General features: G+C 35.7%; 1 pseudogene; it reads left to right on the forward strand.

Annotated features, from left to right (window-relative positions):
• On the forward strand, positions 1-11,580 carry LOC124105067 (uncharacterized; annotated as a pseudogene).
• The last annotated feature ends 10,136 nt before the right edge of the window (positions 11,581-21,716 follow it).

The following is a 21,716-nucleotide window of genomic DNA, read 5'->3' on the forward strand; positions in this document are numbered from 1 at the left end:
ATGGGTAGGTTTCCCCACCATAGCAAACAATTCTCCAACTTTATGGACACAAACTGAGTGTCCTACAAGTCAGATCTGACACTACCTGGAGTTAGCACAGACCCCACAAGTTAAGGCCTCAGCCCCAATAATATTTCCCTCGATTTAGAAACCACTCACAAATAGTGGGTCCCCAAGTACCACACTTGTCTGATGTTGCAACAAATTGAGGGTTCCCACAACCCTCTCATGGGTTTGGTAATCTGCTAGGATTCACAAGACTGAAGAAAACACTTCACGTAAGTTTACTAGTTTTTATAAAGGGTATAACAGATACAGAAATAAACAGCCAAATGAAGAGGTACACAGGGTAAACTTCAGAAGGGTCCCAAGCGCAGGAGCTTCTGTCCTTGTCCAAGTGGGGTACACCATCTTCCTGGCACATCAATGTTTTTTGCCATCAAAGCTCTCAGAATTCCATCATTTAGGGATCTTTATGGTAGCATCATCTTGACATCATGGATTACTAACTCAATCTCCAGCTCCTCTCCACTTCTTGGAGCAGGGTGGAGTGTGGGGGAGGTGAGAGAACAGCTAAAAGTTGGAAGGAAGCATCTATTCATGCCTTTGTCTTTGTGATCAAATCCTATTCTAAAGCTGTTCAGGAGTCCACCAAGAATCATTTCATTAGAAGCTCAAAAAAAATGGTCCTATCACCAGGAAATTTGCGGGGATTTGAGAGCTTTGTATCAGGAGACAAAAGATGCATGACTAGCATTCAGGGCATAACAAAAGTTTTAGGAGCCTCAAACAAGGACCTGAGAAGATAAATATATATTTATTTATTTTAGGTGAGCTGGTCCCTATGGACATATGGGAAAGTACAATAATCAAACAGATAAGCCACCTCCAAATCCACTTGGAGGAAGTCTACCTTCAGACTGAAATGCTTTGAATGGAATTTAGATAGTAATGTTCAATTCCAAAGGGTCTGGGTATACTTGACTTTATCTTCTTGAACTTTTTCTTCCAACATCACATCTATACCAATTTGATTGGGGTCTGTAGCATTGTCCACTAAGTACAAAAGTAGACATGAGCAATTTTTTAGTTTCATACTATGCATAGTATAGAGGCTTATTTAGCAGTTAGATAAATATTTGCCTAAAGGGAATGATTTTGAAAATACATGTGGTTTATGAAAAAAATGGTTTTATTTATACAAAAAAAAAACAGGACTGAAAAATGAAAAATGAAAAGGACTAGAAAATGAAAAGCTAAAGAAACATAAAAAAATTATAGGACGGTATACCCTACTGTCATTCAGTTACAAAGTTGACAAAGGACTCAGGTTATGACATAAAGGATGAGTCCTCCCCCTCCATCCTCTGAGAAGCTCTCAGCAATGTCGCAAAATAGTCAGGTAACAAGAAACCTCTTGTCAGCTTTCAAAGTCGTGAATTCCTTTACGTTCCCTCTATAAAATAATGATCTTAAGTATTCCTTGTTTTTCATTAATCAATTTGAGAATTTTTCAGAATTCAGTTTTTTGTTTCATGTGTAATCATAGTAAATACCATCTTGATTTCTTTAATAATATCATTGATTTGACAATAAGTTAGTCAAATGGGATTTCATGTAAGGCAGGAATACCATCGAACTCATCAGTAGAATTTCTTCAACATTGTTCTTTAGGGAATTTCTTTATGGGTGCAGATTGCTCAATTTTGGTTCTTTAGAGTCAAGATAAGATCCTTTAACCCCTTAGTGTATCGATGCTTTGTTCTTGATTATTCCTATTCAAATTTAGAATTTCATTTACTATAATGATATCATCTTCTATTTTATTTAATATCATCTTCTGGGAAGGTTCCTGGCCAAATTTTCTTAATAACAGAGGTTTTTTAATATTGCCAATCTTTTCATTAACATGAGAGCATAACTGATTCAGATCTGAGACCACCCTTTAAGACTCCATTCTGGGAGCAAACGTACCATTGCTTGCTGGTTACCAGCTGCAGGTACTTTAGTATAGAAAGGAATCCTGGAATGCCAGGAAATGAAAATCAAACTCTTTTTTTCTCCTACTTTGGTTCCAGGGATTGAACCCAGCAGCCATTGAGCCACATCCCCAGCACTTTTTTTTATTTTATTTAGAGACAGGGTCTCACTACGTTGCTTAGGGTCTCTAAATGCTGAGATTGTCTTTGAACTTGCAATCCTCCTGCCTCAGCCTCCCAATACACTGGGATTACAGGCATGAGACACCATTCCTGGCTGTTTTGTTTATGTTTTTTTCCTTTTATTAGTGCATTACACTTGTACATAATAGTGAGGATCATTTTGACACATTCATAAATGCATGTATTCTTCTTCATTTCAACCCCCAGTACTACTTCTTTTCCTCTCCTCCTCCCTCTTCCTGATGCCCTTGCTCTACTTGGTTGTTCTTCCTAATTAATTAAATAATTTTTATTTGGTGTGTTAGTTACATATAAAGTTTAAATATATTATGATATATTCATACAGACACCTAGTATAATTTGTTCAACTTCATTCTTCAATTCATGCACAACCCAATTTGGTCCTGCTTTTGATCTAATGATCTCCCTTCTGTTTTCCTAAGATCCTTTTTTTTTTTTTTTTTTAGGTACTGGGGATTGAACCCAGGGCCTTATGCATGTGAGGCAGGAACTCTACGAACTGAGTTATATCCCCAGCCCAAGATCCATCTCCTTTTTAATTTCTTTTTTCACTCTAGCTTCCACATATGAGAAAGAACATCTGACCCTTGACTTTCTGCGTCTGGTTTATTTCACTCAGCATGATGTTCTCCAGTTTCCTCCATTTACCAACAAATACCAAAATTCCATTCATCTTTATGACCAAGTAATGTTTATATACCACATTTTCTTTATCCATTTGTCTGTTGATGGGCACCTAGTTTGAATCCATAATTTGGCTATTTTAGGGACTATTATTAATCATTCTGTAAACATTCAGTAGAATTCATAGTTGAACTCATTCCCTTCTGGGCTTTCTTTCATTGGAAGGTTTTTGATTACTGACTCAATTATTTTCCTCATTACAGCTATATTAAAAATTTGTTTATCTTTTCTGTTTAAACTAGCTTTGGTACGTTGTGTCTTTCTTGGGATTATTTCTCTTTACCTAGCTTACCTAATTGGTTGGCGTAGGATTGTTCATATGATCCTCACATAATAGTTTTTAATTCTGTACAGTGGATAGCAATATCTCTTGATCTTAGTAAGTCATCTTTCTTGGACACTTAGCTTAAAATTTTGTCAATTTTACTGATGATTTCAAAGAGTCAACATTCATTTTCATTGATTATGTTTTTTCTCTTTATTATATCCTTCTTTGTGCTTGCTTTTTCTCTATTTTTTTTTCCTTTCCCCAGTATTACAGATTGAAACAGGGGGTACTTTACCACTAAGCTACACCACTGGCACCAACCTTATTTATTTCAAAACAGGGTCTTGCTAAGTTGCCCAATACCATCTTTTTCCTTCAGCCTCCTGAGGATTACAAGTGTGTATCACACACTAGGCTTTTTTCTAGTTTCTTTTTTTTTTTAATATTTTATTTTTCAGTTTTCGGTGGACACAACATCTTTATTTTATTTTTATGTGATGCTGAGGATCGAACCCAGTGCCCCGAGCATGCCAGGCGTTAACGCTTGAGCCACATCCCCAGCCCCTTTTTTCTAGTTTCTTAAGGCTTTTCAGTATGTTTCAATTTGGGGAGTATGCTAACGCCATCTATTTTTTCTCAAAATTGTTTTACTATTTGGAGTCCCTTAGATTCCAGGTGAAATTTAGGATAGATGAATGGATTGATGGATGAATTTGTTTCTTTGTTTGTTTACAGTGCTAGTGATAAAACCTGGGGCCTTATACATGCTAGGAAAGTGATACAACTCCAAGCTACACCCCGGGCCTAGGATAGATCTTTCTATTTTTACCAAAATAAAACTGAGATTTTGACAGGAATTACACTAAATCTGTAGAAAACATTGGGTAGAATGAAGATCTTATGAATATAAAGTTTTCCAATCCATGAACATCCAATATCATTTCTTTTGGGGATGTTTTCTTTCTTTCAGTTTCTTTCATTTGTAATTTTCAGTATACAAGTCTTTCATCTCCTTGGTTAAATCCTAAGTATCTTTTGATGCTATTGTAAATATGTTTTCTTAACTTCCTTTTCAGATGGTTTAATGTCCTGCAACTTTTGTAGGGTCATTCATTAGGTGTAACATTTTACAGTTTTTGTTTATTTATTTATTTTTGGTGCTAGGGATTGAACCCACAGATGCTTAACCACTGAGCCATATATACAGCAAACATTCTACCACTGAGCTATACTGTTGACTTCTGTATATGGTTTCTCAGTAATTGAAAGGAACTTTTGAACTTAGTTGAATTTGTCTATGAATTTCTATAAATTAATGCCCTGTACATTTAAAAAAAATTGTAGTTGTAGATGGACAGAATACCTTGATGTGTTTATTTTTATGTGGTACTAAGGCTTGAACCCAGTGCCTCACACATGTGAGGCAAGTGCTCTGCCAGTGAGCTACAGCCCTAGCCTGTCTTTTGAGGCTATTTTTAAAAGTGCACATAATATTATGCCAACATTTTCATGAAAAAGGCATCCCATCACCTTTGCAGGATCCTATTGGTTAGAATAGGATATTCTAATAGAAGAAATATTCAAATAGAAGAAATGACATGCTATGTAAATACCAGGAGGTAAGGATTATAAGGACTTTCTTTTAAATCTCCCGAGTCTTTCTGCCACAGTTAAGTGCTTCCTAGATTAATATGTGGCCTAGAACACATCAGCTGTATTTATACACATCATAGCTATACTACCATCTTTTGTCTTTATATATGTATATCTAGATTTTATAAATTAAACTATTATTTATTGAAATGTAACATACAAAAAATATATAAATCAGGAGTGTGAAGGTATGTAAATTATAACTAAGTGAACCAATAAGAACTACTCTATCAAGAATCAGGGGGCTGGGGATATAGCTCAGTTGGTAGATTGCTCGCCCAGCATACAAGAGGCCCTGGGTTTAATCACCAACACCACACACACAAAAAAAAGGCCAAGAATCAGAATATCATCAGCATTCTAGAAGCTGCTTTTTATCATAATGTTTGTGGTATTCCTCCATGGATTTTTTTTTATGTCCATTTTAGTTATTTACAGTCTGAGATTATTATAATACTGTTAAAATGAATATATATATATATCTATTAGTGTACATATGCACATACTTTTCATATGGTTTTCATATGGTGTTTCACTCAGTGAAATCTGAGGGTCATAAGGTATGCTTTTGAAACCATCACAATGCGTGCTTATTAAGCCATGCTATAATAACATACATCAATCCACATATTTACCACTCTCTTTATTTTCCAGTCCTTATTTTTCAGATTAACAGTATGGATAAAAAGCAAGAACCACTGATGTGATTTCCACAGGAAACCTCTTTATATATTACTTATAAATATGCAAACACTAATCAATTAAAAACTGTTATGGCTATACTGATATCAGAAAAACAAATGTCAACATGAGGATATTAGCAAGGAGGAGGATATGAAAAAATGATTAGATTGTCAAGAAGACAACAAAACCATTCTAAATAAAACAAAGATTGATAGAACTAAAGAAACAAAGTTTCAATTATACTTGGATATAACAGTTTCAGTAATTCACAGAATGAGTTGAAAAAAAAATCATTCCATACAAGACATGAACACCAATCATCAATCGTATTCACCTAAAAGACATCTATACCACACTTTCCCCCAAAAAACAAGAGAATACAAACTGCTTTAAAATAGACATGGAACATTCAAGAAAATAAACAAACTTGTGAATCACAAATAAAACAATACTAAAGCTAAAGGAATTGAACTAATTGAAAGTATGTTCTCTGGCCATAACGTAATTCAATTGGAAATCAATAGCAGAAAGACACACAGAAAGTCTACAAACAATTAGAAATTAAACAATACATTACTAAGACATGTAATGGATAAATATCAAATTTTGAAGGAAATTAGAAAATATTTTGAACTGAATGAAAATGAAAAGATGAGATATAAAATTGTGATAGCTGAAGCACTGCTTAAAAATTTTACAATAGGGCTGGGGCTGTAGCTCAGTGGCTGAGTGCTCGCCTCACATGCGTGAGGCACTGGGTTCGATCCTCAGCACCAGATACAAAAATAAATAAATAAAACAAAGATACTGTGTCCATCTACAACTAAAAAAAAAAATTAAAAAAAAAATTTTTACAATAAATAGTGATGTTAACAAATGAGAAAATTCTCTAAATAAAAACCTAGGATTATACCTTAACTTTTGTTTGTTTTAATATTTTTAGCTGCAGATGGACATAATATCTTTATTTATTCATTTATTTTTTATGTGGTGCTGAGGATCAAACCCAGTGCCTCACGTGTGAGTCAAGAGCTCAACCACTGAGCCCCAGCCCCAGTCCTGTACCTTAAAAACTTTAAAAAAGAGCTGGGACTATGGCTCAGTAGAGCACTTGCCTTGCACATGTGAGGCACTGCGTTCGATACTCAGCACCACATAAAAATAAATAAAGATATTGTGTTCATTTACAACTAAAAAATATTTTTTAATAAACTTTAAAAAAGATGCTTTGAAAAGGAAGTTAAACACCAAAAACAAGCAGAAGAAATAAAATTTAAATATGATATAACCTCAGTTGGGTTTGCAAGAGCTTTAAGCAGAGGGTGTCTGAAGAACAGGAAGTAAAGTCATAGCTATTCAGATGCAGCCTGAAGCAAATGCAGATACTTCAGTGGAAGAAGAAAGCTTCAGCCCACACTCTATTTCACAGTTAGAGGAATGGAGAACAATGATGTGAAAAAAATCAGAAGAAACTGGATTCCATACTGCAAAGGCAATCTTCTCTCCACCAAAGGGCTAATAAAGGTAATTGCTGAGGCAGCTAAATTAGTTCAAGTGAGTTTCAGCAATGCAAACGAATTCTACCAAAGGCAGTCAGAAATCAAATATATTACAACTGGCTCCAAAGTGTTTGAAAGACAACTTCCTTGTAGAATTGAGACAGGATCACAGAGATGTTTGGAGAATAGTAAACTGGGAAAACCAGAGCTGTCATACACTAACTGTTAATTTGCCAGCTTCTCATTGACTTGGGTAGAGGGGAAGGAAGTCCATATACACTGACACAGAGGGCACCTGTAATCCTCAACACTACATAAAAAATAAAGAGAGATATGGCCTTTATGGCAGTCATGTTCTGGACAACATAGCTTATTCCTGAGTATTCAACACAGACCATCAAAATAAGCTTCTTTTTTTGTATTTGTTTTGCACAACTGAGGACAAACCATGCCTTGTGCATGACAGGTAACTGCTCTACCACTAAGTTACAACTGCAGCCCCAGTTTCTTTATAAAGCATCAACCATGAAGGTGGAGTCCAGGTATGTAACTGTGTATTATAGATAGTATATATACTCTCTGTAGAACAGACTACTTGGGTTAAGGAGAGCTCTCCACCAAACAGGTGGTCAGATTTCCACAGATGCTTCTACAACTTGCTGATAAGTTTGGTATAGTAATGATAATCACAAACCAGGTGGAAAGAGAATCCTGTTTGCTGCAGATCCAAAAAAGCCAACTGAAGTAAACATTGCTCATGCATCAATAACCAGACTGTATCTGAGGAAAGGAAGAGGGGATTGCAGAAGTTCTTGAAGCTGAAACTGTTTGCAATCCATGTGGATATGATGAAGAGATTCCAAAGACTTAATCATTGTTCACTTTCTTGTGATAAATTTTAACTACTGCGGCCCAATGGAGAGGACTATTCTGTGGGGTTCTTCACAGGCCTCTTCCTATTGTGATTGCCAGGAAAAGGTTCCCAGGAAAGCAGCTATCATATTAGCTTTTCTCATGGTTTGAACAGGAGACAGATCAGTATTTAAAAACTGATCTGAAATGTTCACTGCTTCTGGAATGTATTATCACTATGCGATTTCTCTGATTTTTGGAGGAGAGGTAAGAATACCAATCCTATGACAAGTTTGCTGTTTACTCACGTTGAACAGGTGTCTATTGGACAATCTTCAAGAAAGCCAAAATTGGGGAGATATGACTCTTTTTGAATAATTTGAATAATTATTTGAATAATTCTAAAATAAAATGCCTGACCTCTGTAGACAAGGGAATGTCTCTCTTCACAGCTCCATCAGTGAAACTCAAGACAAGTGTTAAAGTTTTGTACCTAAACTCTCTCATATGTAAAAATCTGTTTTGCTTAAGAAGTCTTCCACAAGTCTTGCTGGACCATCAGCCCTTCATATTTAGGATAATTCTGGAATCTTAAACATTTCAGAGGCTGTATAAGCAGATTTGGTGCTTGATAAGACATTGGGATGATTAGACAAAAATTTTTAATCAATTATTTAAAATATGCTCAAAGAGCTAAAGAAACAATCACAATGTAGCTTACCACTAAGAAAATATCAATAAAGAGATGGAAATTATAAAAAAGGAAACATGCAGAAATTCTGCAGTTAAAAAGTATAACCATTGAAATAAAAAATTCACTAGAAGGGTGCAAAAGCAGATTGGAGTAGACAGAAGAAAAATATCAGTGAATTTACAGTTGATCCCATCTGAGGAAAGAAAATAAAAACAAACACACTAACATATATATAATGTGAACACCAGAAAGAGGTGGGAGATAGAAAAAAGAAGAAAACATACTTGAAGATATATATAATGGTGCCCAATTCCCCAAGTTTTATGAAATACATGAATCTAAACATTCAACAAGCTCAACAAAACCTGGTGTCACAGACCTGTAATCCAGAAGAAGCAGGAGGTTGAAGGTTGAGGATCACAAGTTCAAGGGCATCCTTGGCAGCTTAGCGTGACCCTGTCTCAAAATAAAAAATAAAAAGGCCTAAGAATGTGGCTCAGTGGTTAAGCACCCTGGGTTTAATCCCCTATACCAAAAGGAAACACAGAAACAAACAAACAAATATCTGAACACACACACACACACACACCACACACAAAGAAACAGCTTCACTAGTGAATTCTGGTAGGATCTGAAAGAGAAATTTTTAAATGAATGCTTGCCAGTATTATTGATAAATAACCAAAAGATGGAATCAACTCACGTGTACATCCATGGATGAATGGAACAATATGTGGCATATACCTACAATGAAATATTTTTCAGTCTTAAAAAGGAAGGAATTCCTGACACAAAGTACAACACAAATGAACCTTGAGGATATTATGCTATATAAATTTGGTCAGGCACAAATGAACAAATTCTGTACCATTCTACTTAAATGAAGTACTAGGAATAGTAAAATTCACAGAAAAAATACAATGGTGGTTGCTTGGAACTGAACAGAGGGGAAAATGAGATATTTTTGTTTAATGGATGCACAGTTTCAACTTAGCAAGATGAAGAGTTCTAGAGACTGATGATGGTAACTGTTGCAAAGCAATGTGAATATAAGAATTGACAGTTAATTGTACCTTTAAAAATGGTTAAGATGGCAAATTTCATGTTCATGATTTATTTATTTTCATAACTAAAAATAAATAAAATATGTAAGAACAAAACTTTTTCCAAAGATTAAAAAAATTCATTGGGAGAGAATATATTTCTTAATCATTCTATAAAAGTAAAATTACTACAACAAAATCAGACAAAGGAATAACAAGAAGATTGCAGAACCGTATCTCTTAAAAGTATAAATACAAAAGTACTCAACAAAATATTAGCAACCCAAATGCAGGAGCACATTAAAATAATTATATACCCTGACCAACTGAAATTTATCCCAGTAATGCAACTGTGTTTGAGCATATGAAAAACAGTTGGTATTCATTAATAAACTCTTATAATTAAGTATCAAAAAGATGAATAAATACATGGTCATCTCAACTGATGCAAAAAAAGCATTTGAATAAACTCAGTGCTTTTTCATAATAAAACCATTCAACAAACTAAGGATATAAGGGAACAAACACAACTTGAGAAGGGAATCTAAGAAAATCCCACTGGTAACATCATACTTCAAAGAGAAAAATTGAAAACTTTCCAAAAATATTAGAAAAATGCCCAGCATGGTAGCACATGACTTATCCTAGTGTTTCAGGAGACTGAGGCAAGAGCATCCAAAGTTCAGCTTTGGCAACTTAGTGAGAGACTCTGACTCCAAATGAAAAACAAAAAATTATAAAGGGTTAGGATGCAGCTTGGTGGTAAACCACCCTGAGTTCAATCCCCAGTACCTAAAACAAAACAAAACAAAAATTAGCTGGGCATGGTGGCACATGCCTGTAATCCCAGCGGCTCAGGAGGATCAGGCAGGAGGATCGTGAATTCAAACCCAGCCTCAGCAACAGGGAGGCACTAAGCAACTCAGTGAGACCTTCTGTCTAAACAAAATACAGAATAGGGACAGCCTGAGCAGAGCGTCTCTGGGGGAGCGGCGACCCCCGAGACCCACGAGAGGTGCGTCCCTCTCAGCCTGGCAGCGCTCCCAGGCCGCAGCGCCAGCGCCTTCAGCTCGTTTGACTTCCTTCCCTGCGGAGGGCTGCGCCCTGGCAATGGCGTTGGCGGCGCTGGCAGAGGTGGAGCCGGCCTATGGCAGCTGGTACCAACAGTTGCAGAATGAAGAGCCTGGGGAACCTGAGCAGGCTGCAGGTGATGCTCCACCACCTTACAGCAGCATCTCTGCAGATAGTGCAGCCTATTTTGACTACAACAACGAATCTGGGTTTCCAAAGCCCCCATCTTATAACGTGGCCACAACACTGCCCACTTATGATGAGGTTGAAAGCTGAAGAGATGAAGATTTTGTGGGCCGGGATGATTTTGATGATGCTGAACAGCTGAGGATAGGAAATGATGGGATTTTCATGTCAACTTTTTTCATGGCATTCATCTTCAACTGGATTGAGTTTTTCCTGTCTTTTTGCCTGACCACCTCAGCTACAGGAAGGTATGGGGCCATCTCAGGATTTGGTCTCTCTCCAATTAAGTGGATCCTGATTGTCAAGTTTTCCACCTACTTCCCTGGATACTTTGATGGTTCAGTACTGGTTCTGGTGGGTGTTACTGGTTTTAGGCTCTCTCCTGTTTCTCAGAGGATTTATCAATTATGCAAAAGTCCGGAAGATGCCAGAAACTTTCTCAAATCTCCCCAGGACCAGAGTTCTCTTTATTTATTAAAGATGTTTTCTGGCAAAGGCCTTACTGCGTTTATGAATTCTCTCTCAAGAAGCAAGAGAACACCTGCAGGAAGTGAATCAAGATGCAGAACACAGAGTAATAATCACCTGCTTTAAAATATAAAGTACTGTTGAAAAAGATCATTTCTTTCTATTTGTTCCTAGGTATAAAATTTTAATAGTTAATGCAGAATTCTGTAATCATTGAATCATTAGTGGTTAATGTTTTTAAAAGCTCTTGCAATCAAGTATGTGATGTATTAATAATGCCTTACATATTGTTTGGAGTCATTTTAAATAGCATGAGCTATGTCAGTTTAGTCAGTAGGGGGCAGTCTTGCTTTATTCATGCTCCATCTCAAAGCAAATTAGGAAATTAAAAAAGATTTTAGTGTCAGATTTGTTTAAGGCTAGCTATTTTAAAGGGGTTTTCTCAAAAGGAAAAATTTTTGTTATGACTGCATTTCTGCACATAATCCATATTTGCTGTTAAAATTAATCTACAAATTTATTGTACTATGTGTGAACACCTAGAAGCAAAATTATAGTGCAAAAATACATTTAAGGTGTGGTCAAAAATATGTTCTTAATTGATAAATAAACATTAATTTTTTATGGTCTGTATTTGAAATTTTTCAGTACCTTATTTTTACATGGTGTGTACCTAAGGAATTCTAAAGGTTTTGTCACTGTATAAAATAGAAAGGGTAAGGAGAAATACAAATTAGTTACTAAAATGTAATTCTTCACACTGTATAATTAGAGTCCCAGAGGATTAGGTACTAAGAACAAAGAATTAGTTTGGAACTTCTGAGATGATCCCTAACATACTGTACTACTTGCTTTTACAATGTGTTAGCAGAAACTGATGCATTATAAATGTAGAATGATGTGCTTTCTGCCCAAATGGTAATTCACCTTGGTTTGCTATATTAAAACTATAAATACAACAGAACATTAATAAATGTCTCGTGTAGCACCTTTCAAAAAAAATACAAAATAGGACTGGGGATATGTCCTCAGTGTTTGAGTGTCCCTGAGTTCAATCCCCAGTATTAAAAAAAAAAAAAAAAAAAAAACATGTAATGTACAACTATATCCTCTTACCAATTCTGTTCAACACAGTACAAGAAACTGTAGCCAAGGCAATTAAATTTAAAAAAAAAGAGAGAGAGAGAGACATCATAATGTGGAAAAATAAAACTATTCAGAGATTACAGGATCTAAACTATGTAAAAACTATTAGAGATAATAAATTAATTCAGAAAAGTTGTAAGACAAAAGATAAGTACTGTTCTTTACCACATAATTTTCACCACTGCATAAATGTATATTCATAAGTATTCCATGCATTCTAATCTTGCAGCAAAGATAATCTAGTAATAAATGATTTAAATACAGCAAAATTCTTAAAAGCTTCACATAATGGTTGTAACTTACAAAAAAAAAAAAGGCATTAAATCTGTTACAATTATGTAGTGAAATACAGTATACATGTATAACTAATTACAACAAATTTTTTTTAAAAAATTAGGGGACTGGAGGTAGTGCCCAGTGGTAAAGCACTTGCCTAGCACATTTGAGACCCGAGATTTGCCTCTCAACAATGAAATACCACACATACATTGGTGCTCTTTCTACACACTAGCAATGAAAAATCCGAAAAAGAAATTAAAACAATTTCATTTATAAAAGGATCAAAAGAATAAAATATTTACCAAGAAATATAACAAATACAAGATATGTACACTGAAAATGGCAAAACGTTATTGAATGAAATTAAAGACGTCAGTAAATGGAAATGCATCGTACTTTCATGCATTACAAAATGTCATACTGTTAAGACACAAATAATCACACTGATTTACAAACTTAAAGTATTCATCAAATTTCCATCTGTTCTTTTTGCACAATTAAAAAGCTGATCTTAAAATTTATATGGAATTACAATGGACTCCAAATAGCCAAAACAATATTGTAAATAAGAATAAAGCTGGAAGATTTATACTTCACGCTTTCAAAACACACTATAAAGTTATAGTAATCAAAAGAATGTGGTGATGGTATAAGGATAGACATATAATATATTGAGAGTCCAGATTTAGAGCTTAAAGATATCATGTTTGCCATGCTAGGTTTCAGTCTTGCTTGGGGCTGATTCCGCTTTTCTACTTTCCTATTTATTTCTCTTTTAGAATGGGAATGTATACTTTGCGTATCCCACAATTATATCTTAGAAGTAGACAGGTTGCCTTGACTCTCAGATGAGATTTGGGATTTGGCCTTTTGAATTTAGAATTATTGGGGAATGAAATCACTGTATGTAGTATGCGAGAAGGACATGAGTTTGAGGAGGAGAGCTGGCAGGGACAGAATATTAGTTTGGACACATGCAGGAATTTAATGACAAAAATCTGATGTTAATTGATTAAGAGGGTGGAAACTTAATTTAGTTATGGTGTTTAGAGTTGAAAGGCCTCTAGGAAGTAATTAGATTAACTGATTAGGGTGAGACCCATATTACAGAATCCTGGTATTCTTATAAGAGAGAGAGACCACAAATACTCCAGAAATATGAGTCCCCAAAACTCTGTTTTAAAGTAGATTTCCTTAGGTAAATTGTTATAGTAACAAAGCTATCTAACAAACCATGTTTGTAGCCTAGAAGACAAAATATCGTTCACATGTAAATTTTTTCCAAATTCTTCTACAGATTGAATTCAATCTTTTTTTTTTTTTTCCCCAGGTACCAGGGATTGAACTCAGGGGCACTCAGCCACAGAGTCACATCCCCAGTCCTATTTTGTATTTCATTTAGAGACAGATTCTCCCTGACTTGCTTAGCACCTCGCTTTTACTGAAGCTGGCTTTGAACTCGTGATCCTCCTGCTTCAGCCTCCCGAACTGCTAGGATTACAGGTGTGTGCCACTATGCCCAGATTGAATTCAGTCTTAATAGGCACATTAATAGAATTATTCATAGAAAGCAAGAACAAGAATTTAAAAATTTATAAGAAAAAGCAAAGAACACAATTTATAAGTCTTCCTATAAATCTAAAAATCAATAAATCTATAAATCAAGAAAGTGTGGTATTAGAGAATGGATAAACATATATAACAGTGGACAAAACAGGCAGCCCAAAACCACCCAAAATATGGTCCATTAACTTTTGACAAAGGTACAAAAACAGTTCAGTGAAAAGAAATAGTCTACTCAATCAATGGCACAACTATATAAGCATATTTTAAAAAATTGAACGAACTATAGTTAAATCTTGTATGAATACTTACTCAAAAATGATCAAAAGCGGGGGCTGTGATTGTGGCTCAGCGGTAGAGCACTTGTCTAGCACGTGCAAGGCCCTGATCCTCAGCACACATAAAAATAAATAAATAAAGGTATTGTGTCCAACTAGTTCTAAAAAATAAATGTTTTTAAAAAATGATCAAAGGGGCTAGGGGTAAAGTTCAGCATTTGCTTAGCAGGCATAAGACCCACATTTTAATCCCTAGCACCATTTAAAAAAATATATATTCTTCAGATTTCTTTCTAGGCTTCCTTCCCTATACTCAGGAGGCCCAGCTTTCTCTGTTACACAGGAGCTGAAAGATCTATAGGGGAGAGCTCTGCATTCTTAAAGTCAGGAAATGGTGCTAGAGGTTTTGTAGAGGTTGCTTAGACACACAAGAAGCCAGGAAATGGAACTGTTGACATTCGGATGTAGCCACTGATTTCTCTCTAGAAGAAAGGGAATGCTTGGACAACCCTGCTCATCAGAATTTGCATAGAGATTTGATGTTAGAAAACTATAGAAACCTGGTCTTCTGGGTCTGTCTCCAAGCCATCCTGGCCACCTTTCTGAGAATAAAGGAAAGAGTCCTGAAATTTGAAGAGAAGAGACATTAGACAGGGGAAGAAGGTGGCAGAGCAGAGGTAGGCAGAGGTCACCGATCTCTCTACAACACAGTGAAGGAAGGGCATACTGGAGAGGTGTGTGATAGAAAAAATGCTCTAAGACCCAATATTAGACAATATGAAACCTGGAGACTTAAATTACTGGAACAGAAAATAAGGACAGAGTTCCCCAACCCTGAACCAGAACCAAAGGAGGGGAAATGGGAAAGAGCAACAGAGACAAGAAAAGCATATAACCTCACATCCTTAACAATAGCTGCAAAGAAAAGCAGAACAAATTGAAATGCCACAGGAATAGTGGGGTCACCGAAGGGCATTAAGTAGTTTTGTAATGGGTAACTAACCCAGGCCTGGATACAAAATACTAAGGACACTATCCATGATAATTAGTGCCTGGGTTCCCCTTCTCTCCCCTTTCCAGCCACGTGATTTTCAGGGAACCTAATTAGTACCATTCATACCTACCTTTTGGACTGTAATGGACTTTCCCTAGGATCTGACTACTTTGAAATGTAAACGTCCCTGTGAAAGCTCTGGGCCCAAGGCTAAGATTTACCAAAGGCCTTTTAAGAGGAGCCAGTCTCCCTTATTGCACTCTACTTTTGTAAACAAGCTTCCTGCTGAAAAATTCTTTACACATAATCACATATTGTTTTTGAAACCTTGTGCAAAACCATGTATCATTTTAGACTAGAAAATTTATGATACTAGGTAGCCTATAAACGTTGTGAAAAACTTCACAAAAGCTAAACTGTGGAGCCAACCTAGAAGCCCTTCAGTAGATGAATGGATAAAAAAAATCTGGCATATATACACAATGGAATTACTCAGCAATAAAAGAGAACAAAATCATGACATCTGCAGGTAAATGGATGGTGTTGGAGAAGATAATGCTAAGTGAAGTTAGCCAATCCAAAAAAAAAAAAAAAAATGCCAAATGTTTTCTCTGATATAAGGAGGCTGACTCATTGTGGGGTAGGGAAGGGGAGCATGGGAGGATTAGATGAATTCTAGATAGGGAAGAGAGGAGGGAAGGAAAGGGGATTAGCAAGGATGGCGAAATGTGATGGACATCATTATCAAAAGTACATGTATGAAAACATGAATTGGTGTGAACATACTTTATATACAACCAGAGATATGAAAAATTGTGCTGTATGTGTAATGAAAATTATAATGTATTCCCCTGTCATTTATTTTTTTAAAAAATCAATTAAAAATTTAAAAAAATAAAAAATAAAATGTTATGAAAAACTGGTAAAGGAAGCTCAGAATCAGGAGTTTTGATCTCTGGGGCCGCGGCGTAAAATAAAGTTTGGTTTCTCCCACTCTTTGAATGCTGTTTGCTGCCTCTTGCCTGATTCCTTCAACAGTTTAACCAAAATAGAAGCCAGAAATCTATGTTGGACATGGCAGCCAAATTGTGGCACCCATAGTGAATAAGCTGCCCAAGAAAAAATTAAATCCACACACTATCTTCCCACCTTCAGATAGCAACAAATTACTGGTACCCTTGTAGTGGGATATCTTTAAAATCCTTCTAGAAAGAATTTGTAGAAGAATTGCTACTAGTTAAAAGTTGCTGAAACCTCAGGAAGTGAGAGCTCAGATCCAAGTGGAAGGTAGTTTTGGTCCATGACAGAGGAAAGGGAAGGTGTCCAGATTACGGTAGTCATTGGAGGCCCATAAGGGCAGGAAACTACTTACAGCCTGGGCAGCTTAGATGGATGGTCCCCAGATTGTAGTTGTAGCCAGACAGAGGCATGTCAATACAGGAAGTTGCCTGTGTCCCAGGAGGCCTAGATCATGGCCAATGCTGGCAGGTATTTGGACATTGACTAGATGCTGTTTCAGTCCCAGTCAGCAGAGGGAAGCAATGCCCATGGTTTAGAACCATGGTTTAGAACTATTACCCAGCTGAACCAATGATTGAGTCTTTTTAGCCAGTAGTAAGGGCAATACTCCGCCGAGTTGTATTAGCCAGGGAAAACAGTTCTGCACCACAGATCACCAATAGAGAATCCACAACCACAGGACCTGTGTTTGCACACAGCCACCAGGATCTATGCCACTTTGAAAAGGATCCTGTAGAGGGCAGTGAACACATGGTGACTGGCAGAAATCACAGAAACAGCCCAGATCCCTGCCTACTGAACTCCTGCACACAGTAGAAACAACCAACAGACACAATATCGCACCCTCAGAACATTCAGACTCAGGCCCCTAGATTGATGAAAAAGAATGGGCTGGGGATTGGACAGCAGGGAATGGGGGGAAGGAAGCAGGGGGGAGATGGGAAAGGCAGTGGAATAAATCAAACATAACTTTCCTATGTTCACATATGAATATATGACCAGTATAACTGCATATCATGTACAATCACAAGAATGGGAAGTGATACTCCATGTATATATGTTAAAATACATTCTATTATCATGTTTCACTAAAAAAATTTAAAGAAAAAAAAGGCTAGTGGAAGGTTCATAGCAACCAGGGGAGTGGATCCTGTACCCAACATCTGTGGAGGGATCTAGAGTTAAAGAATGATGGATATCTTCTAAAGGTACCAAGTCTGATAAAATCAATTCAAGACACAATAAGAATTTTCTTCACCTTGGCTTAGTTTAAATAGCTCTAAATTCAACTTTGATTAAATACACAAAATCACTCTTCTCTTTGATTTGTTATCATAAAGGACAAAATTGTGCTCTCAACCCATTTGATTGTATTTCTTCTATTTTTCTAATATTTAACTTTTTTTAGTTGTTGTTGAATACAATGCCTTTATTTTATTTATGTATTGTTATCTGATGCTGAGGATTGAACCCAGGGCCTCACATGTGCTAGGCGAGCGCTGAGCCACAACCCCAGCTCTCTTCTAAAATTTTAAAGCATTGATTGGAATCATTCTGATCAAGCAGAATGATCTATACTTTCTGCTCTTATCCCCTCTTTTTACTCTTAAATTATCTGCTACTTCCTGAAATCCACCCATTCATCTTTTTCTTCTTTTTACCTTGGTTTGTATTATTCTTTCTAGCTTTCCTCCTTTATTTTCTCTCTTTTGACGAAGTTTTTCTCTCTTACGCCTTTGAGCCCTATAACGTTATAGCAATTTTATTATATTTAATAATTAATTTTTGAACCTACTTATTCCAAAACTTTACTATAGTTATGTCCTGGAATTAAAGGAACTGTGGAAAAGAGTATCAACAAGTTTTTCATTTTTCATAAGGTTGAATAGTACATGGCTTTGCTCTGAAGTGATTGTACTAAATAGGGTTCAGTAGCTTCTCTCAAAGGAGGCCACACACTGAATTAAATTATCAATACCTAAATATTCACCCAGTCCATGCCTCTTAAAGAAAAAAGCTCAGAAAAATAGCCCCCTGGATAAAAGAAGTGATAAACATCCCAATACATGGATAGACATATAAACAATATGGAAAAAGCAAGAGAACAAACCATCCAATACAGGCCACAACAACTGACTCCATAAACACCACAGAGTAGGAAATGTCAGAGAAAGAATTCAGAAAGCTCAGAGTTTAAATGTTCAACAAGTTAAAACAAGATAGAGGATTAAAATTAGAACATACAGAAAGTAAGAGAACATTTCAATGAAGAGAGAGAGATTGTGTTAAAGAACCACCACTAGATCAGTCATCTAGACATAAGCAAACTAAAGATTCTTCAGAACAACAACAAAAAAATACTGTTAATCAAATATACCTAACAGACATCTATATAATATTTCAACCATTGACAACAGAATACTCTTTCTTCATAGCAGCACATGAAACATTCTATAAAATACATCACATTATAGGGCACAAAGCAAATCTTAGCAAATATAAAATATAGAGATAATTTCTTGCATCTTATCAGATCATAATTAAATGAAATTAGACATCAATAATAAGATAGAAAAAAAACAAACTACTCTAAAACCTGGAGATTAAATAATATGCTTTTTTAAAAGTATTTCTTAGTTGTAAATGGACCTGAGAATCAAACCCAGTGCCTCATACATAATAGGCAAGAGCTCACAACTGAGCCACAACCCCAGCCCTAAATAATATACTTTTGAATGATAAATGCATAGCAGGAAAAAGCAGGGGATACAGTGATATATCTCTGAGACAATATAAAGCATATTACAGACTTCCTACACTAGGAAAAAATAGAAAGATCCCAAATAATTTAACATTACACTTCAACCTAGTAAAAGAAGAACAAACTAATACTAAAATGGTAGAAGACAGAAAATAATTAAAATCAGAGCCAAAATCAATAAACTGAGAATAAAAAAATAAAAAATATTAACAAAACTAGGAATTAGTTTTTTGAAACTAATCAAAAGAAAAAGAAGACCCAAATTAACAAAGTTAGAGATGGAAAAGGAAATATCAAAGATACTACTGAAATCCAGAGGAATATGAGAAACTATTTTGAAAATTTATACACCAATAAGCTAGCAATATTGAAGTACCAACAAATTCCTAGAGATATACGACCTACCCAAATTGAAATATGAAGATAAAGAAACCTTAAACAGGGCTGGGGATGTAGCTCAGTTGGTAGAGTGCTTTCCTCACATGAATAAGGCCATGGGTTCCATCCCCAGTACCACAAAAAAAAAAAAAGAAAGAAAGAACCCAAGAAAGAAAGAAAAAACCTTAAATAAATCAAAATGAAGTAATGAAATTGATGCAGTTATTAAGCTTTCCAACAAAGAAAACCCAGGGACCAGATGGATTCATAGCATAGGTCTACCAAATCTTTAAAGAATGAATACCAATCCTTTTCAAATTATTCCACAAAATGTAATTGGTGGGAACACTACAAAATTCATTCTAGTAAATCAGTTTAATCTTGATTAAAGAACCAAAGACACATCAAGGACAGAAAATTTCAGGGCAATATCCCTGATGAACATAGATGCAAAAATTCTGTTTTGACTTCCCCTGTACTGGGGATCAAACCTAGGGCCACTTAACCACTGAGACATGTCCCCAACCCTTCTATTTTTTTATTCTTTACTTTTTTTTTTTTTTTTTTTTTTTGAGACAGGGTCTAACTAAATTAGAGAGACTGGCTTTGAATTTTTTTTTAATATTTTATTTTTTAGTTATTGGCAGACATAACATCTTTGTTTGTATGTGGTGCTGAGGATCGAACCCGGGCCGCACGCATGCCAGGCGAGCGTGCTACCGCTTGAGCCACATCCCCAGCCCCTGGCTTTGAATTCTTGATCCTCCTTGCCTCAGGCTCCTGAGTCACTGAAATTATAGGCATATGCCAATGCACCCAGCTTTGATGCAAAAATTCTTAATATTAGCAAACTGCATTTAGATAGTGCACCATAATCAAGTGTGTTTCACCCTAGGGATACAAGATTCATTCAACATATGCAAATCAATAAATGTAATTTATCATATAATATATAAGTTAACGAAAAGAAACACGTTTATCTCAATAGATGCAGAAAAAGCATTCAGTACCCATTCATACTTAAAAAAACTAGAGAAAATAGGGATATAAGGAATTTGCCAACATGGAAAAGATTATAAATGACAAACCCAAGGTCAACATCATACTGAATGGAGAAAAACTGTAAGTATTTCCTCTATAATCAGCAATTAAAAATGTGTATTTTCACTACCCCTTTTCAACTTGAAACTCTAGGCAGAGTAATCAGACAAGAAAAAGAAATTAAAGGACACAAATGGGAAGTCAAATTACCTATTGGCTATGAAGATAAAAATTTCCACCAGAACACTTCTAGAGCTAATAAATTTGTATGTTGATCTTGTATTTGGGGATTTCAGGCATGCACAAATGCAGCTGGCTGCCGGGCTTAGATGAAAATATTAAAGCATACATATCAACATATAAAATCAATCACTTTGTTATTCTCCAATAATGAATCTTCTGAAAAAGAAATTAGGAGAACTATCCCATTCATAATAAACCACCAATATAAAATACTTGGGAATTAGCCTAATGAAGGAAGTAAAGGACCTCTACAACCAAAACTATACAACACCAAGATGTTAGATAATGAAGCAGAGGACACAGATGAGAAGTCCAAATATCAAGAAAGAAGCCACACTTACGGTAGTTGAAACTGTTTTTCAGAAAACTAGGTTTATTTCTCTTCTTATCATAGACATGTCCTGCCCTGTTTATCATGCTTTCAAATTCTTTAAGGCTCCTTCTTTCCCTCGATCTCCCAGTACATCTCCCAGTACATTCCCCTTTCCCTGTGAGGGTATAATGACCTAATAGCTCTTGATATTGTTCTTGGGGGTCTCTAGCAAATCCATGCACATTTCTGAAGACATCTAGGTTTAGCTATTACAATGTTAATATAATTAATAGATATTTATTCAAGCTGTCACATCAATGCTCTTTATGAATGGCCATAATGGATTTTATGTAGAAATTTTCTGCCATATAATGAATGTCAGTAATTCAACATACCTCGGTAATCATTTTGTGAT

Source organism: Marmota monax, unplaced genomic scaffold (assembly GCF_021218885.2).
Source record: "Marmota monax isolate L192 unplaced genomic scaffold, Marmota_monax_Labrador192_F-V1.1 WCK01_AAM20220418_F8-fsc00192, whole genome shotgun sequence".
Lineage (NCBI taxonomy): Eukaryota > Metazoa > Chordata > Mammalia > Rodentia > Sciuridae > Marmota > Marmota monax.